Consider the following 17,987-nt stretch of genomic DNA (forward strand, 5'->3'; position numbering starts at 1 on the left):
ATAAGTAGGACAAAACAGGAAAAAAAAGACCCATTTAGGATTTACACAAACATGCATTTTAAGCATGTGGATGTAATGTAAAGCAGAATGTTCGGTCTCATTTTGTAAAGACCACTGTATTCACATAGTGATTGCACTGAAATGGTCAATTCTGATTTGAAAGATTTTATGGAGTTATGATATTCCCGATAATAACCTAGGGAGTACCACTAAAAATGGCACTCTCTCTAATTAATGGAATGATCTTTATAAATGTGAGGACCCTGTAGGTAAGAATTTGTAATTTTATGCAGTACACCCTTCTAAACATCAGTAACAAAATAATTCATTGTTACCATTAGACACTACTAAACATAATTCTTAACTTAATGCCTTTAATCAAAGAAAATATTTGCTTGCAAATGTTGGGCACCATAATCCTATCTTGCATGTGTCACTTTCAGGAACACTATAACAAAGATATGTTTGACATAGACTCTGATAATATAATCAACTATGGCTTCCTGTGTCACAGCTAATCGGTACTTGACCCCGCCCTGAATTTTCTGTTGCCCCATTCCCTTCTTCTCTTTTTAAGGCAAATGAAAAACTCTGGGATTTGTTTGTGTCAGGCCATTTAGCTCACTGGAAACTTGCTAGGGTCTTGAACATCTGCACTCATTTTTAAACTCTCTTTTCTTACATGCCTCTTTTGAAGTTGGAGAATGGCTTTTAGTGTCAGAAACCGCAAGGGAGAGATTCACGGGAGATATTTGTGACATTATATTCTGCTATGATTTCTCTCTTTTTTCGGTGATGTTCTTTGGGGAACCTCCATTTTCTGCTATTTGCTGTCCCGTGGTTTCTATGTTCTTTAGGTGATATATTCTATGATTCACTATCATAAATTAAATAATTCTTTGCAGTACTTTGTTCTGGGTTCTGCTGTGGACTGTATGCCATCAAGGTTATTGTCCTAGACATGCAGGGACACCAAACAGATGAAGAATGTCATTTAATTAGGCCACAACTTTAGTAACTTAACTCATCTGAGAACTACCCATCGATACCTCATACTGTGCAGGTCATGATTCCTTCCTTAATCATTTCCACCTAATGGAGGGTTGCCATTAGCCTCCCACCCCTCCACAGTTGGTGCCCAGCCCGTCGTCCATTCCTTATATGAGGGTTAAGCAGCAGAGGAAAAGAGGTTGTCTGCTCACTGTACTAAGCATTTTGAGCCCCTTCTTCTTTAGGTGATACCTTCCTTTAAGCCCACTTCCAGTTTATCAGGGAACCAGACTTCCTATGGAATCAGTACTTGCACTGGACACTTGCCAACAGCGGGTGCCAGTATGTAAGCTGGCAGCCTTCTTCCACTCCAAGCTGGGTTCCCAGATATTTAACACGGCCTTCACATCAGCCAACAATATATTTGTTTCCTCATCGGAAAGGTGTACCTCCTTTGCCCTGAATAACTCAGATATTTTCATCGATTCTCTCCATGCCAGAAGAATCACACCACTTCTGGCCTTGTCAAAACAGAGGCCTGGTTGCTCCCCATTTCACCCTCTATGGCAGCATTTCAGACCAGTTTACAGTTGCGACTGGGAAATGATCCTGAATCTGCCCTAAATCCTTCTGTATCCTGATGACTAAGTCAACCCACTAACAAAATCCCAAATTGTTTTCACTCAGGTGTACAAACATACTTTTCAGGTGGTTACTTCCTGGCTTCAAGAGAGTGTGAAAGGGGCATCCGCTAGCATTACAGCATGCCCCTCTTGCCATGCTAACTCAGATTTACCGAGGTCTGGCTCCAGAGGACCTGGCTGCCCACTTGTGGCTCAGTCCCCTCAGATCCAAACACTGGCTCTTATGACCTGTTTCATGCTTCCCATAGTGTGCCCCTCAGTCTATCCATGCCAACTCAGAGTTGCCTCACCGATTGTGCTGTGGATTCAACCAGTTTAATTCTGAATGAATGTGATCCCAGTTCACCAGGGGGAACCTCAACAATATGCAGTCTTTGAATTGCCATGAACTGAAATTTCCTTTTCTTCTCCATGAAGAAAGACTGGCCTGGCACTAGCAGCCTCAAGACTAGGGCAGTCTATACTGTTTTGATGTGCAAATCCCCACCTCCCCACACTCCTTTAGTACTCTAACTCACCTTGTCATCACTTACCTATCATCCTTCAACTGTATTTTTGACGCTCAGAGACAGCGTGTCACCTCTCTTTTCACATCCCTTGCAGATCCCTAACACTCAAAGCTCTACTTCCTTGCTGAACCCTTTATTAGCCCTGGTAGATACCGTCTCTTCATAGATTGTAATGTCAAATTCTGAGAGGGCTCACCCGTGCCCCCAAGGGAAGCTGAGTGTATTCCTCCAATATACATTTAAATGTTCAAGATGCTAGTTGCTTTGCACCTAAGACAAAATTGGTCAAGATCCAAGGTTCTATAAGTCTAGCTGTGCAAAAATAGGCTCTTCATTGGCTCCAAACACCAACTCTTAAATTCTGCTCACTATCCTCAAAGTGACATTTTAACTTCAGAATCACCTCACTTGCTCCTGACTTCATTCTTGCAGGTATTGCTACCAGGATGGGAAAGAGATCCAAAAAAGCTATGTCCGTATCCCCTCCCAAATGCAAAGAGCACCACTTGTCCAGGTGGAAACCCCATACCAATGCCCCCCACCCCACCCCAAGGCATTCAAATCAACTTTCAAGTCCATAGTCTTGCATCCAATCCACCCTTCAAGGAAACCCTATTGCACTGATTGTCCAAAATGCAGTAAAACCACCATCTCTTAATGTTTCCTTAATAATAAATTGAGCCTGGCAATGACTGAGAAGGCAGCTGACTACAACATGCAAATTACCTATCCAAAGAGAAAAACCCAGGGTGCAAAGCTGAAGATGACCAAGTTTGTAGTTCATGCAAAGTAATAAGCCTGGATGCCCCAGTCCTCCTAGCCAACTCCTGCAATCGCCCTTATTTATTAACAGTGAGTAGAGATACCTGCCTCTGTTTCAGCAGAGCAGGCTCAGGCTGGAGGGACAGGGATTTTATACCCTTCTGCGAGTGTGCCAGGGCAAATAGCTTTCCTGAACCCCACCAGTCAGTCTGTCAGCTCAGCTGATGTCTTTTCCTCCCTACAGACATCCCTCTTTCCCCACTCCTGTGGGAGGGGTATACTTAAAGGAGCCATTACACTTCTTTTTTCCCTGCTAGGCCACACAAAATCTTTGAGGTTTTGGGGATCACAATGAAGAAGCTGTTTACCACACTGGATGACTCCTTAGGGTGGGATTTGGCCACTTCAGTGAAGGATGATAGGAAGATTGTCTTGGCCTGCAGTATAGCCTCAGCATAATTTTGGATGATTTTTGTTTTGTTTTTCAATCTGTATGTTTCATCTTTTGTTTTCCATCACCAGTAATCATGTTTCCATCCCTGCCTTCATCTGGTCCTGGGATTAGAAAAAAAACAAAGCTATCTGTATGGACAAGGGGGAGTGAGGGGTTGTTTGTGAACTAGGAGGACAATAAACATGGCTAGAGTTAGGACAATGTTTCAGGAAACCTTCATCTACTTGGTCTGTTGGGTGTGTGTTGCTGTCCTTTAGCAGACTTTTGAATTTGATGGAGTCAATAGGCCTTCATGGATGAACCAACGCTCTTGTTGCCTGGAGACCACTGCTATAATGGGAGTGGTGGTCTGACCAAAATAGGGACTGGATTGTGATATCCTCTATGCTGGGATCCAACATGAAGACTAGGTCCAAAGTGTGACCAAACTGTGTAGGCTGGCCTAGAGATTACTTGAGGAAGCCCAAGGAAGGCAAGCGAGGAAACACCTCCACTGTTGAGTCTTCCCCTTTACCGCTAATTTCCTGAGTGTTTTCATTCTCTGTGTTATGGCAATGGGGCGAAGGGTGTCATGATGGAGTAGAAGATAGTCAGATAATGGCAGGCTATCTCCCAGGCCAGCATAACAGCTGAAAGTCTCTCTTGTATGGCTGTCTTCCAAGGAATCCAGTGAAGTTGTAAAGCTATGCAGACATTGGTCATTGGGACGTCTTAAAACTAAGTGATACCCAATCATGTAAACTGGAAGTATTTGTTCTTAGCAAGATGGTGGTGAAGTTTATTGTTACTGCTATGGTATATTTAACATCATAACCGCATTCAGCTACCTAACCACATTACAGTGAAACCTCAGAGCTGTCATTTACTGGGTATTTTGAATTAAATGGTAAAGTTTATGGAGTGAAATTGACAAGTCTTTTTTCCCCTTCTAAATGATAGAACAAGGAAAATGGCTGTGTGCAAGATGTGGTTGAGTGGAAGAAGGATGCCCACTAATAGAGTGAATGAAATGAACTGTAGTAGTTTATGAAGTGACCTGCAATTACAGAACTCCCAGAAAATAATGCATTTTACACAAAACCTATCACTGCTGAGTCAATAAGTGAATTACAGTCTATAGGATATCCTGTAGATAGCAGAGATCATTGATTGTATAACAGGAGTATTTGAAAGGAAAGGATGTCCACATTGCCTCCTGACTATGTGTAATCTTTGGGTGGGCTAGAGTATACTTCACTGCTCTTCTCCAGTGCCTAAAAAAACCCAGCCTCCTTAGAAAAGGGAAGGCCCACAATTCAGTCACTGCGGATTTTCAGCAAGGATTGCACAGGGTCCACCTCCCCACAATCAAGTCCAAAAAAAGGAGTGAGGTTAATTTTTAGCTACTGGCATTATGATAAAGCAACATGATAAATAATAGCTAAAGTTCAACAACATAACATGGCTACTTTATAATCCGCATACACTATCTTCATGTAAGCAGTGTCAGGGTGAGCTCCACCCTGACATCTGGTGGTGAGGTGTGGCAAGTTGTGGAAAAAAAACTTTAGGGGCTGATCTCATTTGCATAGGCACACCCACCCCGCCTAGACTGAGGCCATAGCTGCCCAAATGGTCACTTCGGCTGCTGTGGGATCCCCAGTGTCTCTGTTATTGGGGCAGGAAGAATAAATTGTTATTACCCTGATTATGGGAACTGTGCTTGGAACTGTACTTGGCCTTTTGCTATGATGGAGGGACTCACCATCAACTAAGTAGCACTTGCTAGGCAAGGGTCATGGGTTCCAAAACTGTGTGAATTGAGAGAGACTTGAGACAGGTATTAGTACCTGGTGGTGTGGGCCCCTTTGTGAGGGCCTGAAGCACCAATTGCACCTCTGTCTCTCTCCACTGTGGAATGTCAGAGCTAATTTTGGGTCTATTAAGAGTCTTGCTACAGGTACTGTGCTGCATTCACTTTGGCCTTATGGTGCACCAGCACTAAGGCCCCCACTACTATGAGCTGAAATCACTGAGCACTGTGTCAAGTAGTGGGGAGCCAGAAGATCTAGAGTGCAGCGGTGTGTTCGTGAGACGGCAAGCTGTGCGGAGTGGAGCCGTCTGTGAGACAGTGGTGTGTTCGTGAGACGGCGAGCTGAGCAGAGCTGTTCGTGAGATGGCGAGCTGTGCAGAGCGGAGCCATTCATGAGACAGCGAGCTGAGCAGAGCTGTTCTTGAGACAGCGAGCGGTGCAGAGCAGAGCCGGTCGTGGTGGAGTGGAGCCGTTCGTGAGACAGCGGTGTGTTCGTGAGACGGCGAGCTGAGCAGAGCTGTTCATGAGACGGCGAGCGGTGCAGAGCGGAGCCCTGTGGGGCAGTCAGCTTCAGGACACGTAAGGTGCCCCTTACCCCTTTCCCCCACACACAGGCACATTTTAGCCAGACTGGGGAGTAACACTATGCAGATGAACTTTTGAACTCTGGGGCTGGACTTTTTGGACTTTGGGTGATCTGTGGATTTCTGGACTCAAGAGACGTTTGGGTGCTGGGACTCAAGAACCCGAGGGAAAGGGGCATGCCCCAATTTGCTTGGGGTGGTTTTTTTTGCTCATGGGTTGTGTTATGAATCCTGTTGGTGGTGTTTCCCCAACATAATGCCACATTGTTTCTCTCTGTTATTAAAAGGCTTTTTGCTACACTCAGACTATGTGCTTGCGAGAGGGGAAGTATTGCCTCTTGGAGGCGCCCAGCGGGGGTGGTATATATTTGTCCCAGGTCACTGGGTGGGGGCTCGAGCCGGTTTGCATTGTGTTATTGGAATGGATCCCCTAGATATCGAACCCGGCCCTTGTTGCTGCCAACTCTGATGGGCAGAAGGGTTACATTCACAATATACATAATTAAAAAAAAAACTAATTAAATCTAAGCAAGAAACAGTAACAAGAAAGTCAGAGTTCCCAAAAACTTAGGTTTAGTTCATCACAGTCTTTGATCACCAAAATCTACACAGTCTATACAGTCAAAGGCACTACAATAATATCTTCCTTCCACTTACTTGTAAAAATCTTCAGCTGGAGTCCATGTAGACTCTTCCTACTCCTATTCTGAAATCACTCAATTAGCTAACTAATTAACCAGCCACTTAGATTAAGTATTTTGATTTTTAAAAATTGCTACAAGAAAAATATAAAACCGAGAATAGCAAAATATAAATGACTCTTTCCCCCTCATCACATTCAAGTAAGAGAAAAGTGGGTGAATCATACTCCTTGAGACAAGTTAACAAAAACAGTCTAGCTTAAATCAAACAACATTCCAAGTATACAATTAAACTAAATTAGTTTTCCCTCCCAATTTCCCCTTTCTATAATTAACACTGCCAGGGCTTCCCTCTTAGAAAGTTTAACAATATCACCAACCTACTGCAACATGCTTAAGAGCTAGGAGGAAACAACCTGCTTTCTGTTCTTGTAGCTCAGCTTCTCCCAGCCCACACAGTATACATGGCCTTTTCTAAAGCAGCTGCCATGACTGTTTGCCAGTTGTCCCCATGAAGTCTGACTTGAGCCACAGGGAACCTATTGAGCATAACCAAAACTACAACACCCAATTCCAGAAACTTCTAGGTGTGGAATGCTAATGGTGCATCAGCCTAGCAACAATGACCAGATGCAACTCATTCCTACCCCTTGCCCCTAGATCTCTTAAAGTGATATCTCCCTATTAGGCACGCAGGTTACATATGGTCAACGAGGTGAACAACAGATCCATTAGATTAAATCCTTGAAGTTGTACTAAGGTTGCAATGGGATGGACAATAATAGGTGACAAAACAAAATGAACTAGTACAGAAACATTAATGTCTAATCTATATTTTGATTAATCATATTTACATAAACTTGTCATGTGCTCAGCCATATATCTTCTTTTGTTGTAAACACGCTCACTTGTATGTTATGTCTTAATCTAGATTGTTAATTCTCTGGGGCAGGGACCTCGCTCTTGGTGTGTTCTCTGGAACACCTTTGGGTGTGGTAATCATAAATAATAATACAGTTAAATTTGAGAAGAATTAAGTAAGAATTAAGAATGTCATGACATTGGATGACAACATTGCCTGCTTACCAGGCCAAAATTTTCACCTTTTGGTGCATACAGTTAGTCACTTAGGCCCAGATTTTTACAAAGTTTAACTGATTGAGGCACCCAAGTCTCATATTCAATAGTGACTTTAGCACTTAGGAGTCTAATTAGCTTACAATAAGAGTGTCCCTCCCTCCCTGTGTGATGTAATAAAAATGAAGAAAAAACAAGATAATATGGTGCAAACAAAGGTAAGTGTATTAAGGGTAAAGGTACAGAAAACTGGGAAAACGGCAGGGGGTGGGGGTGGGCTTGGGGGTGTCGGGGGGAAGAAACACAAACTTAACCATACAGCAATTCAGTGACTGGCTCTAGGAGCTTGAAGCTCAGACCCACTAAAGCTCCCTTGGCATTCAGAAAAAACAATAAATGAAACCCCAATACAGAAACCTTTCCTACGATTTAGACGCAGTGGACACTATGCACGGACGCAAGGCCCAGGACCTTCTACTTTCCTGCTAATTGGAAGCCTTTGTGGAGGACTGCTGGGGAGTCCCGACTGCTGGATTTCGTCGCAGGCGGGAAGACACTCTGGGACGATGGACACCAGGAAAGCAGGACCCTCCACAGGTAAAATGGATTCAGTTTGCTGTGGCGGGGATAGTGATGACAGGCCTCTCCTTTCTCAAACTTGCTGTGGGATAGATGGTATTCTTCTCTCCAGCTTTGGAGAGTTGGGCAGATCCGACCGCGGACATGCTGCCACTGGAATGGGCAGCACCACGCAGGCGCTGAGCAAAATCTTATAAATTCTCTAAGGTGGGAAAAGTTTGGGGGAATAGAATGTTGGGGGTTGGCTATGGCGGGAAAAGTTGGTTCAGTCCGGTTTGAGCCAGAGGACTCCAGTGTCTAAGTTGTAAACAAGTTTGCTTACAAAGATGGAGTCCAAGGGTCATAGTTCATATACTCCATATTAAATTCTATTGAAATCAGTGATTTACTTAACATTATTTCAAAAGTACATTATTAAACAACACCAACATTTTTTTTACTTTTTTTTATACCTAACAATGCCATGTACGGTATCAGTGGAAAAGTTATGATTTGCTAAGTATGATAATCTTGTTTATATGTATGTATTGTCTTTGTATTATGAGTTATAAATATGTGTGATATATCTGCATCACAAACCAGTGCTGTGTTTCTAGGTGACACCCCCAGACAGATTGGCATCAGCACTACATAGACTTTTTGATGGCCTATCAAGGGCAATCAGCTATACAATGAACCAATTAAGAGAAGCCAGGGGCTACGCCTATGTGTCAGAAGGACATGTAGGGAACATGTCTGTGAACAGTGGACTCCAAGTACTTTCCATGCCTATGTGCGGTGAGCTTGTGTTTGGGTCAAAGGATGTACAAGCTACATGGCAAAGGATATAAAAGGCAGCTGCATCTTCTCCATTTTGTCTTCAGTCCTGTTTCTCACCTCTGGAGTAATTTCTCTCAGGGCCAGATTTACCTTTTGTGGACCTGGAGCCAAACATATTTGTGGGCCCCCATTGAGGCAATGGAGCATGTCACAGGGAGGTCAGTCCCCAGACTGAGGGGTCAGCCAGGGGCATTGCATGGCATGGCAGGGGTGGCCCCACTCCGCCCAACCCAGTGCGAGGGCACTATTTACAAACTACCAGTTGCCAGATGCACAGTGGCCTTGTGATGCCAGCATGCCTCTTCCCCTTTGGGGGGTGGGCTCATGCACTCCACAGAGCCCCTCCCCACTGACTCCCTATGACCAGAGCCCCCCCAGACCCACTATGCCCAGTGCCCCTCCTCCCCCCAAATGCACAGGGCCCTGCACAACACCACCCCGCCCACAGTCCCACCACAACTGCCCAGCATGCTCCACAGAACCCCCACTCCCTAGTGTCCCAACACATACATCTTCCCTGCCCCCTCACAGCCCAGCACACACACACAGAGACCCACTCCCCCATGCCCTGTCTCCCAGCCGCACCCACTGGCCCTGCTGGGAGGTGACTGTGTCTGCTGGGCTGAGCCAGCAGCGCAACCAGGGCTAGTCCCGGGGCCAGGAATTGCTCTGTACCTTCAGCGGTGGCGCAATCAGCCAGGCCAAGTCCTGCCCCAGCCAGGCTCCCTCAAGATGCACTTGCCTGGAGAGGCCCAGCCAAGCTCCCCCCAGCCTCTCTTGTCTGCCCCCCAGGCTGAGACTGGCCAGGCTTTTGCACCAGTCCCAGGCGGCTCAGCTCCAGGGAGACAGGCGGGGCCCCACAGGCCTGGAGCCACTGGAGCCGTTGTAAACCTGGCACTGATTTCACTACAAACTGAAGCTTTGAACAAAGGACTGATAGGCCCTTCCAAGCTTTGGCTGTGTTACAGATGGACTTTACAAGCCAGCAAACTCACTAATGCTGCTAAGAACCTGATATACGGATTCTGAAGTCATATGTATGTACCTGATTGTTTTGACCATTTAAAAGCTCTCTTCTCTTTCCTTTCTTTTAGTTTTAGATAACAAAGGATTGGTTGGCAATGAGGTATTTTGGGTGAGACCCAAACTAGTATTGATCTGAAAATGTGTCTGGCCTTTGGGGATCACAAGAACATTTTGTATAATGAGTAGACTTTTAAATAACTTTTCACTTCACTGGACCTATTTGCTGTCTGGGAATCTAAGACTGGAGTTCAATAAAGGGGGTTGTGTGATTTCTTTTCTTTTCTTTTTGGCTTCTTGATAACCAGCATGGGGGATCAGAAGCACAGTTTGTGACTGGTTGGTGAATCTAACTTCAGTGTTAACCACCAGTTTGGGGAGAATCTGCTCTGCTTTTTACAGCCTGCCCTGACCTTGGTATTTTCAGTGTGGGCTACCCTAGGCACCTCGGGTCACACTCCCCCTCCTATATTCCCCCCCTCCCCCGCCTCATTCTGCAATTGCAGGCCTGGTTCTTAGTGCAGAGTCTTAACTTCTATCTCAGCTCTATGAAACTGCACTGAAGAAGCTCTCTGGGAGTCTTAGCAGTAGGGAGCACCCACTGCCCTTTTCCCCATCGCAAGAGGCTGTACAGCGTAACTTCCTGTCGCCCTAGGATGTGTGAGCAGAAACAAACAACTGCAGTCAAGTAAGGATTCTCTGCCCCCTTCTTCTGGAATGTGACAAGATTTATTTACTCAGCGTGAAATCCTGACTCCACTGAAGTCAATGGGAGCTTTGCCAGGACCAGGATTTCACTTCCAATGTTTTATGCTGGGTTAAGAGAATTTTATGTATGTAGGAGGGTTTCTGATCATTTAAAATGAAGATTTTGTCCCGGTAGGGAATGCCAAAGTGTGATTATAGTTAGAATGTGCCAGGAGCCTGGTCATCACATACCCTGTCCATAATCTGTCCCCTTCTTCCACCCCACCTCACCTTCAAAATGTAACATTGCTATTCCTCAGTTCTATAAAGAGAATACAGACCATACTTGGCATCACTGCTATATTATGTTATTTGTTGTTGCATACAACTCAGTGATACACAACCCCTGTACAGCAAGGGTGACCAGACAGCAAGTATGAAAAATCGGGACAGCAGGTGGGGGGTAATAGGAGCCTATATAAGAAAAAGACCCCAAAATCAGGACTGTCCCTATAAAATCGGGACATCCGGTCACCCTATGTACAGCCAAAAAACCCACAAATGCTTGCTCAAATAAAGATAATCTTTTAACGATTTGCTCTGTTATTTCTGGGGGTTTTCTTTTTCCTTCTTTTCCTTCTTTTTAATCTCTCTACTAACTCTTCCTAACCGGCAACACCTACAGGGGAGAGAATGACATCTCTCAGTTACACCCAACACCTTTCATCTGCTGCTAAAATGAAATAACATGTTACTAACATGAACAAGGTGATGTCTGTCTCACAGTTAGAGACAAACTCCAATGGCTTGCTGAGCTGAGATGTCAGACCTAAATCACATCACACAGGTTAGGAAATGGTTATTTGAAGACAATGGGGAGCTTTACTTCCGTTTTCCAGCTCTCATTGTCTTGTTGTAAGTCTGATCAGATGCACAGGAGAAAAATATCTCAACCCATCAATGCTAAGTAAATGGCACCTGTAAGTAAGCGTCTTCATCTTTGGGGTAACCAAACTGAGGAACTACAGGCCACACTAAAAACAAAGGATCAGGTTCTATCATCCAAACATTTGTAAGAGGCCGAGAAAACATACATCAATCAACTGAGAACTGTGTCCAATGACCTTCTTAAACTCTGCTCAAGGTCTGCACGTCTCTACCAGGGTACACTTGTCAACAACTATAGGAAAAAAAGAGAAGGGGAGGAAATATTCTCTCTCTCCCTTTTTAAACATAGCCACTTCATTGATGTTCATATAGCATCTTATGCTGTCAGTTCTTATCAGTTCAATGTAACTGCAATTAACTTTGCACATAGCAAACCAAAGTACTGAGAGATGATTGTGATGAGAAGTGACTATGATACTATATGACCATAATGTGACTGGGATGCCATAGTAGATTAGTGTCTATTCTTTATGCATAGACAGACACATGGATGCAATGTTTGGTAAAGAAAAGAAGGGGGGAAAGGCAGCATGTTAGCTTGAATAGTAATCTGTTCTGTTAATGGTATCACTTACTGGCATGCTGGAAAAGACTATGCTTTGATACAGCTTATCGGACTGTATGAGCTTTTTTGTTTTCACCCAGCCATTGTTAATGTATTTGATCTCGATGCTTTCATTTACTATATGGAAGAGCCATTTTGGCTAGTGCCCAACTTTTGCTGCTGTGTCTCCTAAACAAAGCTTACTAAGGGCCAGAACATGGCTGGCTATTGTATTCATAAAGATGAATGTCTGTTCTGGGGGTGGTCTCCAGTATTATCTGCCAAGAATGACCTTGAGCGGATCACTGCGGACTACGTGGCTCTGGGAAGAAGGATAAAGGAGTTGGAGGCGCAAGTGGTCTTCTCGTCCATCCTCCCCGTGGAAGGAAAAGGCCTGGGTAGGGACCGTCGAATCGTGGGAGTCAACGAATGGCTACGCAGGTGGTGTCGGAGAGAAGGCTTTGGATTCTTTGACCATGGGATGGTGTTCCATGAAGGAGGAGTGCTGGGCAGAGACGGGCTCCATCTTACGAAGAGAGGGAAGAGCATCTTTGCCAGCAGGCTGGCTAACCTAGTGAGGAGGGCTTTAAACTAGGTTCACCGGGGGAAGGAGACCAAAGCCCTGAGGTAAGTGGGAAAGCGGGATACCGGGAGGAAGCACAGGCAGGAATGTCTGTGAGGGGAGGGCTCCTGCCTCATACTGGGAATGAGGGGCGATCAACAGGTTATCTCAAGTGCTTATATACAAATGCACAAAGCCTTGGAAACAAGCAGGGAGAACTGGAGGTCCTGGTGATGTCAAGGAACTATGACGTGATTGGAATAACAGAGACTTGGTGGGATAGCTCACATGACTGGAGTACAGTCATGGATGGTTATAAACTGTTCAGGAAGGACAGGCAGGGCAGAAAAGGTGGGGGAGTAGCACTGTATGTAAGGGAGCAGTATGACTGCTCAGAGCTCCGGTACGAAACTGTGGAAAAACCTGAGTGTCTCTGGATTAAGTTTAGAAGTGTGTGCAACAAGAGTGATGTAGTGGTGGGAGTCTGCTATAGACCACCGGACCAGGGGGATGAGGTGGATGAGGCTTTCTTCCGGCAACTCACGGAAGCTACTAGATCGCATGCCCTGATTCTCATGGGTGACTTTAATTTTCCTGATATCTGCTGGGAGAGCAATACAGCGGTGCATAGACAATCCAGGAAGTTTTTGGAAAGCGTAGGGGACAATTTTCTGGCGCAAGTGCTAGGGGAGCCAACTAGGGGGGGCGCTTTTCTTGACCTGCTGCTCACAAACCGGGTAGAATTAGTGGGAGAAGCAAAAGTGGATGGGAATCTGGGAGGCAGTGACCATGAGTTGGTTGAGTTCAGGATCCTGACGCAGGGAAGAAAGGTAAGCAGCAGGATACAGACCCTGGACTTCAGGAAAGCAGACTTCGACTCCCTCAGGGAACGGATGGGTAGGATCCCCTGGGGGACTATCATGAAGGGGAAGGGAGTCCAGGAGAGCTGGCTGTATTTCAAGGAATCCCTGTTGAGGTTACAGGGACAAACCATCCCGATGAGTCGAAAGAATAGTAAACATGGCAAGCGACCAGCTTGGCTTAATGGTGAAATCCTAGCGGATCTTAAACATAAAAAAGAAGCTTACAGGAAGTGGAAGGTTGGACATATGACCAGGGAAGAGTATAAAAATATTGCTCGGGCATGTAGGAAAGATATCAGGAGGGCCAAATCGCACCTGGAGCTGCAGCTAGCAAGAGATGTCAAGAGTAACAAGAAGGGTTTCTTCAGGTATGTTGGCAACAAGAAGAAAGCCAAGGAAAGTGTGGGCCCCTTACTGAATGAGGGAGGCAACCTAGTGACAGAGGATGTGGAAAAAGCTAATGTACTCAATGCTTTTTTTGCCTCTGTTTTCACTAACAAGGTCAGCTCCCAGACTGCTGCGCTGGGCATCACAGAATGGGGAAGAGATGGCCAGCCCTCTGTGGAGATAGAGGTGGTTAGGGACTATTTAGAAAAGCTGGACGTGCACAAGTCCATGGGGCCGGACGAGTTACATCCGAGAGTGCTGAAGGAATTGGCGTCTGTGATTGCAGAGCCCTTGGCCATTATCTTTGAAAACTCGTGGCGAACGGGGGAAGTCCCGGATGACTGGAAAAAGGCTAATGTAGTGCCAATCTTTAAAAAAGGGAAGGAGGAGGATCCTGGGAACTACAGGCCAGTCAGCCTCACCTCAGTCCCTGGAAAAATCATGGAGCAGGTCCTCAAAGAATCAATCCTGAAGCACTTACATGAGAGGAAAGTGATCAGGAACAGTCAGCATGGATTCACCAAGGGAAGGTCATGCCTGACTAATCTAATCGCCTTTTATGATGAGATTACTGGTTCTGTGGATGAAGGGAAAGCAGTGGATGTATTGTTTCTTGACTTTAGAAAAGCTTTTGACACTGTCTCCCACAGTATTCTTGTCAGCAAGTTAAGGAAGTATGGGCTAGATGAATGCACTATAAGGTGGGTAGAAAGCTGGCTAGATTGTCGGGCTCAACGGGTAGTGATCAATGGCTCCATGTCTAGTTGGCAGCCGGTGTCAAGTGGAGTGCCCCAGGGGTCGGTCCTGGGGCCGGTTTTGTTCAATATCTTCATAAATGATCTGGAGGATGGTGTGGATTGCACTCTCAGCAAATTTGCAGATGATACTAAACTGGGAGGAGTGGTAGATACGCTGGAGGGGAGGGATAGGATACAGAAGGACCTAGACAAATTGGAGGATTGGGCCAAAAGAAATCTGATGAGGTTCAATAAGGATAAGTGCAGGGTCCTGCACTTAGGATGGAAGAATCCAATGCACCGCTACAGACTAGGGACCGAATGGCTAGGCAGCAGTTCTGCGGAAAAGGACCTAGGGGTGACAGTGGACGAGAAGCTGGATATGAGTCAACAGTGTGCCCTTGTTGCCAAGAAGGCCAATGGCATTTTGGGATGTATAAGTAGGGGCATAGCGAGCAGATCGAGGGACGTGATCGTTCCCCTCTATTCGACACTGGTGAGGCCTCATCTGGAGTACTGTGTCCAGTTTTGGGCCCCACACTACAAGAAGGATGTGGATAAATTGGAGAGAGTCCAGCGAAGGGCAACAAAAATGATTAGGGGTCTAGAGCACATGACTTATGAGGAGAGGCTGAGGGAGCTGGGATTGTTTAGTCTGCAGAAGAGAAGAATGAGGGGGGATTTGATAGCTGCTTTCAACTACCTGAAAGGGGGTTCCAAAGAGGATGGCTCTAGACTGTTCTCAATGGTAGCAGATGACAGAACGAGGAGTAATGGTCTCAAGTTGCAATGGGGGAGGTTTAGATTGGATATTAGGAAAAACTTTTTCACTAAGAGGGTGGTGAAACACTGGAATGCGTTACCTAGGGAGGTGGTAGAATCTCCTTCCTTAGAGGTTTTTAAGGTCAGGCTTGACAAAGCCCTGGCTGGGATGATTTAACTGGGAATTGGTCCTGCTTCGAGCAGGGGGTTGGACTAGATGACCTTCTGGGGTCCCTTCCAACCCTGATATTCTATGATTCTATGATTCTATTACTAACTCCCATTGCACTCTGACCATGCATACTGCCCACACATGCAGTTCTCAGGCTACCATCTTAAATAATGCATGGAGAAGGCAGGGACATGCTGTGTGCCTGTAAAGAGAATGCATTCTGCAACTTCATAAGGCCTGGTTCAGCTACTTAATACAACTGCACATGTCTCCCAGAAGTCACAACTGGGTGGTGTGGCTCTCGCTGCTGGCCATATACCAGTTGCTGGAGAAGCTAACAGACTGCAGATTCTAGACATAATCCTACAAAAAAGAGAGATGGTCAGTTGAGCTAAAGGATTCTTTCTGGGTGGATCCTTCATTTGAACTGGTGTCAAAAATATAAAGGGAAGGGTAAACCCCTTTAAAATCCCTCCTGGCCAGAGGAAAAATCCTCTCACCTGTAAAGGGTTAAGAAGCTAAAGGTAACCTCGCTGGCACCTGACCAAAATGACCAATGAGGAGAAAAGATACTTTCAAAAGCTGGGAGGAGGGAGAGAAACAAAGGGTCTGTGTCTGTCTGTATGCTGCTTTTGCCGGGGATAGAACAGGAATGGAGTCTTAGGACTTTTAGTAAGTAATCTAGCTAGGTATGTGTTAGATTATGATTTCTTTAAATGGCTGAGAAAAGAACTGTGCTGAATAGAATGACTGTTCCTGTCTGTGTGTCTCTTTTGTAAGTTAAAGTTTTGCCTAGAGGGATTCTCTATGTTTTGAATCTAATTCCCCTATAAGGTATCTACCATCCTGATTTTACAGAGGTGATTCCTTTACTTCTATTAAAAGTCTTCTTGTCAGAAAACTGAATGCTTTTTCATTGTTCTAAGATCCAAGGGTTTGGGTCTGTGGTCACCTATGCAAATTGGTGAGGATTTTTACCAAACCTTCCCCAGGAAGTGGGATGCAAGGGTTGGGAGGATTTTGGGGGGAAAGACGTGTCCAAACTACGTTTCCCAGTAAACCCAGTTAAAGTTTGGTGGTGGCTGTTGAAATCCAGGGGCAAAGGATAAAATTAATTTGTACCTTGGGGAAGTTTTAACCTAAGCTGGTGAAAGTACGCTTAGGAGGTTTTCATGCAGGTCCCCACATCTGTACCCTAGAGTTCAACTGGTTCAACTGTACCCTGGAGTTCAACTTGACAACTGGAAACAAACTTCCATGCCCATCTATTGACCTAAAGGACTGAGCAATTAGATTAAAGTCCCAGTTGATTTCTCTAGGTCAAGCTGTGGATTTGATTTTCACTGGTTTGAGAACTTCAAAACCTACAAAAACAAGCCTTAGGATTCCAGATAGGGATTCTTCGTGCACGCATCTCTCTCTCTCTCTCTCAGGCCAGCTCCGTCACTGCAGAAGCATCCTTTCTCTGTACATTAATTTATGTGATGTGCTCTGACAACTTTTTAATATTACTTTATAAGTGAAAACTATAATTATACTAATGCAACTTTTAATCAAATTCCCCAAAAAGTCCATTTTAAAGTATTAAAGGAAAACAAGTATTTTCCTGTTTAGCAACAACTGTAGAAATTGTTTCCATATTAATTTTGGTCCCAGTTTTAAAGAAACAAAAATCATACCACAAAAACCTTTGTCAGCAGAAAATCTATTTCTTTGCTGAGATTGAAAAAGTGAGTCTAGTTTTAATATTTGAGACCTTTGCAGTGCGAGTAACGGTGAGATAATAAAAATCCATTTTGACTGACCCACATAAATGGAAACTATGTTTTTATTTTACAATAGTCCATGTTTGTTTGTTTTTTCCTTTGGGGCACTGAGCACATTAAAATGTAATATCAATGGTGGCCTGTGAGTTTATAGATTCATGGTTAAAGAATTCCCTTCAGAATGATCAATTTATCTACTGAACTTAATCTGATTCTGCATTAATTAGCAATGTTTTAATTTCTTCCCCTACTTCTTGCTCATGCAGAAAGCAAACCTTCATTCATTTCAATTACAGCACAGAAGTTAGTTATGCTTCTTATAATGGCAGTATTTTTATATCACTATTTTCCCTGACATGTCCATTACACAAGATGACAAAAGATGTATAGTAGGCAATTATATTAAAATAGATATTGATTAATCAGAAATCACCAGTTCTTTAAACAAGTAGTGCAAATATTTCATTTGGACTAGCAAGTCTTTATTATAAAGAAGCCATTAACCAAAATCACAGTCTTTTTCCATACTGTGTAGTAGTAGCAAAAAAATCACCTTCACATATCTTGCACACTATAAATCCTCTGACTGTTTTCAACAGGGTTAGTGAAAAAACAACGGTAACTAGAATTTTTCCTAAAGTGAGGCTTGTTTAAATGATCATTCTTTTATTATGCAGATTTTCCT

Source organism: Natator depressus, chromosome 1, assembly GCF_965152275.1.
Source record: "Natator depressus isolate rNatDep1 chromosome 1, rNatDep2.hap1, whole genome shotgun sequence".
NCBI lineage: Eukaryota > Metazoa > Chordata > Testudines > Cheloniidae > Natator > Natator depressus.